The 7414-nt window shown below is 33.8% G+C and overlaps 1 pseudogene; it reads right to left on the bottom strand.

Moving 5' to 3' along the window:
- Positions 1 to 2084: 2084 nt before the first annotated feature.
- LOC141562346 (DDB1- and CUL4-associated factor 13 pseudogene) lies at positions 2085 to 6765 on the bottom strand (annotated as a pseudogene).
- Positions 6766 to 7414: the final 649 nt, after the last annotated feature.

The following is a 7414-nucleotide window of genomic DNA, read 5'->3' on the forward strand; positions in this document are numbered from 1 at the left end:
TCTGAGATCAGATTTGAACTCAGGTCCTCCTGACTTCAGGCCTGATGCTCTATCCACTGTGCTACCTAGCTGCCCCAGAAAAAAAAAAAAAAAGCATTATATTGAAGTGAAAAGAGAACTATTCTGTGAATAGAAAATCTGGATTTGAAGATCTCCTTAAATATCTACTAACTGTGTGATACTGGACACAGTTCTTCATCTCTCTTAAGATTTAGTTTGCACAACTAAGAAATGAGTGTAATTATCTCTTACATCCAGTCAATGGATCCTTTTGTTTGTCTCCTTGGTACTCTCTTATGAGTGCTCCATCTACTGTGTCACTTAGCTATTTCTAAACATAGCTATTTCTAAACATATTATTAATATGTTTAGGTATGTAGATTCTGTCATCCTTTTAAGACACTACAATCTATATTGGACATACACATGCATAAATATGAGTATGTATGTATTCATTTATGTGTATATACATATGTGTGCATATGTGTGTAGAAGTATATTTACATCTTCCTCATCACCTAACACAGAGTCTTACATGCATTAGTTACCTAATGAAATATCTTAAATTTAATTGATCGGTTCCATCAATTGACATGTTGTTCCAAGAATATTATAATTATCTTCACAATAGTAAATGTGATATTGAATATCTCTCACCCCTCCTTGATCCAATTGATATGGTCAGTTTGCACAGCACAAATCTATTTAAGTTTAAGTAGAATCAGAATGTAATATTATCAAACACTGTTACATTGGTTATTATCATGAATAGTATTGAGTGAATAACAATAGTGTAAATACCATTATATGTCAATATGATACTTTGAAAACTTACTATTTAGAAAAAGGACATATTCCAGGGGGCAAAAATTGTCTCCTAGAGACTAGTTTTGTTGTCTTTGTTTTCCCAAAGGGGATGTCATAAAGCTATTTTTCCCTTTTCTCCAAGTGGCTAAAAGGAAAACCCTGACCCCGGGGCCTAAAAAGGTCCATTAGCACTTTCCCCAGCTTCAGTACTCTTCTCTAAGAGCTCAACACCTTCTCTAAGAGCTCAACACCAGTAAGAAAACTTCACTCCTTTTGCCCTTCACTCTATGAGCTTGTAGGTCATAGTCACTAGAGACCTAGGAGTCAGAATAAGGTCACTTGGGGCTTAGGAATCAATCAGAAATTTGTTCAATTTTGGCTTTTCAAATGACACAAGTTCCTTATGAGGCAATTTCCAGAACTGTTCTTAAATAAAAATACTTTTGCTAGAGTATTGAAGTCATACCTTCACTTCCCCTATAATCCTTTACCTGTGATTATCTTTTGGGGAGAAAGGGAATTAATAAAAGCTAACATTTAAATAGTGCTTTAAAGTTTGAAATTTGTTTGTTTATATGTTAACTCATGATCTTCACAACAATCCTAGAACATAGGTGCTATAATTATCCTGGTTTTATACTTGAAAATTATAGTTAAGTAAGACAGCTACATGGCTTAGTAGGTAAAGTGCTTTGCATGGATTTGCACTTAATTGTTTTCCTCAGTTTCCTGATCTGTAAAATGAGTTGGAGAAGCAAATTATTCCAGTGTCTTTACTTAGTTGTACTGGAAAGGCATTCAATAAAAGTGATTATAATGGAGAGAAATGATTAAAATTGGGGTAATCCAGGATTGTTTTTCCTTTCCTGTTTCCATATTTGGAGATTAAGTCAAGCTTAGTTCTCTGAAGAGCAGAACTCTTGATATGAAATCTTAGGCAAAACTTATTCAGTCAGGAAAATTTAGATCTGATCAAAAGATAAAGAGATTCTAGTTTACATAAATCCTAACTCATTATGTTTTCTTTTTGTTTGTTTGTTTGTTTTTAATCTAAGAGACACCATTATATAACAGAAAAAGCAGTGGACTGAGATTCCAAAGAACTAGATTCTGGTCTTGGTTCTACCACTGGATGATCTGGACAAGTCACTTCATATCTCTGCAGGTCTCAATTTCCTCATGTATATAGCATGAGGACATTAAATGCCATGATTGTTAAAGTCCCTTTCAGCTCCAAGATTATGTGATTCTCAAAAAATCAGCAGAACTCTCATATATTATTTCACAACAGCCACTATGTGCTTCTTCTTCTCTGACACAAATGGTACAGATCCAAGTTTGCTATGTTTGTTGTGATTCATTTGCTTCCTTTGATGAGCGTTTTTCATGATGCACTGCTCCTTAATTTGGCCATAGATGATCTTAGATAAATGACAATGTCGTGCTATACGACTTATCTGAGGATGGTATTTAAACTTCTCCTTCCATTTCTGACTATAATTTAAGGCTGCTTTTTCTCATGATGTAAGCACACCCAAATTTTCAGAAGCATTAGCTTTCCAGAGTTAAATGTTCATTTCATCAGATCCACATAAAATATATTTGTTGTCAGATGTCCATTTCACAGAAGCAACATGCTGCATTCTCTTTGTGTGATATACTTTTCTGTTATGATTTTGTCCGTATGGAAGATTCAAATGGATTTATCAAAACTAGCAGACACAAATTCTTTCCTGTAAGTAAGTAATCCACACCAAGGACTGCAGATACATAATTCACATGTATCTTCACAGGTTCATCAAGGGAATGCATATCAAATGTATATGTTATAATCTTCATTTACTGCAGTGAAAACAAAAGCTTCCATTGGGCTCCAACAAATTGTATTTGTCCTCATATCCACAATGACCTTTTTTAAAGGGGTTGCTTGCCTCATATCATATAGCACTATATTTCTGCCAGAAGCACAACTTCCCCAAATATTGATCTCAATTGGGTTAAATTTAACACTGCTTATACTGTCAAGGGCTCAAGTTATTGAATAGATAGGATTGGTTCTTTGTTCATCCCAGATGCTACCTGTTGCCCACATGTAGCAAAAATATATTTTTTCCTAATGGTGGTCAATTCCTGTATACATTATCTTTCCTAATATCGTATGTAAAGATTCCTCTTCTTCTCCATATTCTGGTCCATCCATTTTCCACTAGCTCACAGTCTTGTCATCACCAGTCATAAAGAAATAAGCTCAAGAGATATGGGTACACATTCCTTGTACAAAACCTTTATGTGCTTGCAATGTACAGACACATTCTCATTTAGTAAAGTTCCAAGTTCTAACCTCTCCATCACAGGCTGCAGAAAGCACAATAGACAAGTTATTTGGATGTTTTGTCATGCAATTTACTCCATCTAGACTGCCATCCAGGGAAGCAATGCAATACTCATTCCAGTTTGATAGCATTTAGAGATCTTGTATATTCTCTTGGAACTTCAAAAGGATGTAATAAATCCCTTACTATCCTTTACTAATCATAGTTTCTTAGAGCTCTCTGCAGATCCAGCTTGTTTTTTCGAACATAGTTGTCTGGATTCTATTCTAGTTAAACATTTTCACCTTCATCTTGTAGTTTAGGTCCTGCTCTACACCAGCAACTTCTCTGGAAACTTCCACCCTCCCTGACAGATTATCCCTGCTACTTCCAGTCATATGAGTGAAGCCCTTTGGAAGCCATCTTTCAATCACCTTCCCATTTTCATTATGTTTTAATAAGACAAATCTGCCTGGAGATGAACCTTCTTTGTCAAGAATGCCTTGACCCTGGGTGAGCTGGATAGAAATAAGACTTTTTTGACCATGACTGAGTGATCAATCAATCCCTGATTAGAATAAGCTCATCTCTCATTACAATATTCATTCTGTCATCAAATGCTACTCAATCAGAGTTGATTGCTATCCATCGGTAACACCTTTTTTTCTAAGAATATCTAAGAATTAAGAGACCTCCAGGAGAGGTCTTTGACTTATGAGAGATGGCAGATGAATATATATTTTTTTTACTTTCTATAGTAAGTATAAGTGTAATTTGAATTCACATTATTTTTCTCCAGATGCACAATATGAAACAGAAGTCATGTTAACTCTTTAATCATTTAATGATATAATGACTATTTAAATTATATGACATGTTGACTTATTTTGAGGGCTTAGTAAAAGCTCATTAATCAGAATGTCATTAATTTGGAATACTGAATTAAAGTTTGTAATGAAGCAATATGATATTAGACCAGTGAAAAGGACATTGAGTTAAATAAGGGAGAACATATCTTCAATTAACTAATCAATCAATAAATATTTATCAAGCTCCTAGGGACAGACACTGTTCTGGCAAATTACAAAGGCAAAAGCAAAAATATGAAACAGTCTCTGCCCTAAAAGTGATTATGACAGTACAAACTTATACATAAACAATTATTATATACATATACAGATAATACATGAATACACATGAATCATAAAAAATAAATAAATATAAGTAAGAGAGGGAGGGATTTGGAGAGATCAAGAATATCACACAGAAAATAGTGCTTAAAGGAAGTGAGGGATTGAAGTGGAGTTTAAGAATGGGAATATTCCAGGGATGATGACAAGTGGAAGGCAAGTAGAAACACGGTTGAGTTCTTGTAAGAGAAACATCAAGAAGGCCAATTTGCCTGGTATTCAGAGTGTAATAAAGAAAGTAATATATAATGAAGCTGAAAGACATTGTTTAGTTCTAGGTTATACAGGGCTTTCAAAGTCAAACAGAGAAATTAATGTTTTATCTCAGTTCAAATTAGGAGCATTTAATTTCTACCTCTGTGGAGTTATGATGTATGTTTTGTTCAGTTCAATCATAATAAGAGAAAAAATGTATTGATCACTAATGATATTGCTAATAGCATGGTTATTAACTGCTAGAGATATAAATTCTGAAAGATAAGGGGAGAGAGAGAGAGAGAGAGAGAGAGAGAGAGAGAGAGAGAGAGAGAGAGAGAGAGAGAGAGAGAGAGATTTGGAATCCCTACTTAAGGAAATCACACACCCTAATTGAGAGAAATAGCATACATGAAAGAGAGTAGTTGAAGGACAAATTGAAAGGTCCAGAAGACCTAGGGATATAATTGTAGAATAGATTGCACATAATCTTTACAGTGTACTAATATATTAGATGACAGTGCCCAAACATCTAGAAATCACTGAGGCAGAAACAGGAGTAGGAACAAGAGGAACTTAGAATTCATTGTCAGGGCAAATGATAAACCCTTATCATTCTCTATCTCACTGGAAGATTTGTACTTCATGAGTCCCAACTCATTAAAGTGGAATGAATAGCTTTGTTGCTCTTCCCATTGAAGAAAAGGGTCTTGGACAAGTTCTGAGAAAGTCCTAGTTGAGGATGGATAAAAAGACAAAAAAAGAAATAATGCCTTAGGCTTATCTTCTCTGTGGGAAAATAGAGTTTAAAAGAATTTAACATGTAGAATTCAGCTGTAATGTTCTTCTTCCATTAACTCTATCATTCTCTACTTTAAGAAAATATCAAAGTTTTAATCCTTTGGATCTAACTTACTTGATTTTGTTTGGTCTTTTTAACCTATACATTTCTTCAAAGACCAAAATCAAAAATTATTCTGGGTAGTTTACTGCTAGATTAAGACTTCAATCCTCTTATATTTAGAGAACTCTATAAACCGGAATGGCATCACAGCATCTTATCTAAACTCATATCTACACCTTTTTATTGAGTTCTAAAAGATAGTTTATGTATTGTTCATCTGTAGTTTTGTGTGCCTTATAACATTACTAGACTGGAAGTTTGATGAATACAGTAACTTTGTTTTTATTTGTTTGTTTGTTTGTTTTTTAATTCAAACTTTGTATCTCTTTCAATATTAAGTGCTCTGTATAAACACATCCAGAAATATTTATTGAAATGTGTTAAGTTGAAATGAGTGATCTGCCTCCTTTTTGCAAGAAAAATTTGAATAATCCGCTATCCTAACTGATTTCAGTACCATTAATACTTCTTATTAAATCAGAAATTTTTTATAATAAACTATTCAAACCCAATCTTTAAAAATTATCTTTGTATGCTATTTGTCTATGCTAGTCTATGGCTTTTAACATATTTAGCTGGTACAATATTCATTTATCTTTCCAGTCTTGTTGAACTGTGCTTTTTGCACAGTACCCTCTTTTACAGAGTTCAAATTATAGGCACACTCCACTCCTTGCTGTTAATTTCTCCCCATTATCTTTTGTTTCTCAACATTTATTCAAGCCCTTTATCTCTGAAAAATGTTCCTATAATTTTACTTCTTAAAATTTTTCACTCATTTAAATGTCTAGTTTAGGAGATTCTTTCTCTTCCATAAAGCCCTAGCAAGAAATGATTGTGTCTTGCTTTCATCTATTGTAGTCTCTGTTAATCTCACTTGGATTTTCAGTCAAATGCTAATTTGTTTTAAGGATATTTTTACACATGGGAGATACTTATGAAATTGATACACAAAATCTATATTCTGTTTGTTCTCAAATTATGTTTACCCAACATTAAAGCAAATACTATTAATAAAAATAAAAGTCTATAAATAATGTCCAAAACTTTTTTTTTTTTTGGCCTCCTCCAAATAACTGATTTTTTCATATCTCTCTTTTGAATCCATGGATGTTTTTCATAATATAATGAAAAATGTACTTCATTTTGGTCCAAATGATGTAATATGATTTTGGGTCCCCTGTCTTTGGTCTAATGGGTCAGTGGTCCTGGGTTTTCTGACTTCAGAGTCTGCCTCAAGAAATTGAGCATACCCAGTCTATCTGATTCTGATTACTCCTTAGCCAGATAGTTTCTGGCCTCAGGAAACTCCTACTCTCAGTCTATCTGCTCCTGAATAGACTACTTCATAATTCATTGCTGCTTGATGATCTGGTCAGTGATCATCAAATTTCAGAGAACACCCTCAATTAATTTGGAGATTACTGCCTAGCTTTCCCCTTGAACTATAGAATTAACATAACTATGAATGAAAGCTGTATAAGTTTATCACCTTAGTTCTGTTTCTTTAGTATATTCCCTTAGAATTCAATCCACTTTGTAATATCTTTATATTGCTTTCAATAAAATATTTGCCTCTTGATTAAGAGATGGGTTAAAGCGTGAAAATTCTTTTGAGATACCTCACTATACTGAGCTGGGACATTTGGAGTTCCCTGCTTTTCAACCACAACATAAACACATAACTTGCAGTGCCAGTTTTATCAATAGCCAGATTGTCTTTGGAAAAATTACAGTACTTGAATAACTCAAGTAAAAAAGCCCACAGACAAGTGACTCCCTTCTCCTTCCTGGAGATGATATCCTAGCCCCTGTGTGAGGAATGAGATAGATTTGGAGAACAAGAGATGGGGAACTCTTCTCCTTTCAATATTTTTAATATTTTCTTTCTTTCTTTTTTTTTTTTTTTTTTTTAAAGAATGAAAATGCTGTGTTGTGAACCACACTCTGCTCCCACAGTTCTCTCTCTGGGTATAGATGATTCTCTTCATCAGTAAACAATTTTT

This window comes from Sminthopsis crassicaudata, chromosome 3 (genome assembly GCF_048593235.1).
Source record: "Sminthopsis crassicaudata isolate SCR6 chromosome 3, ASM4859323v1, whole genome shotgun sequence".
In the NCBI taxonomy this organism is placed as follows: Eukaryota; Metazoa; Chordata; class Mammalia; order Dasyuromorphia; family Dasyuridae; genus Sminthopsis; species Sminthopsis crassicaudata.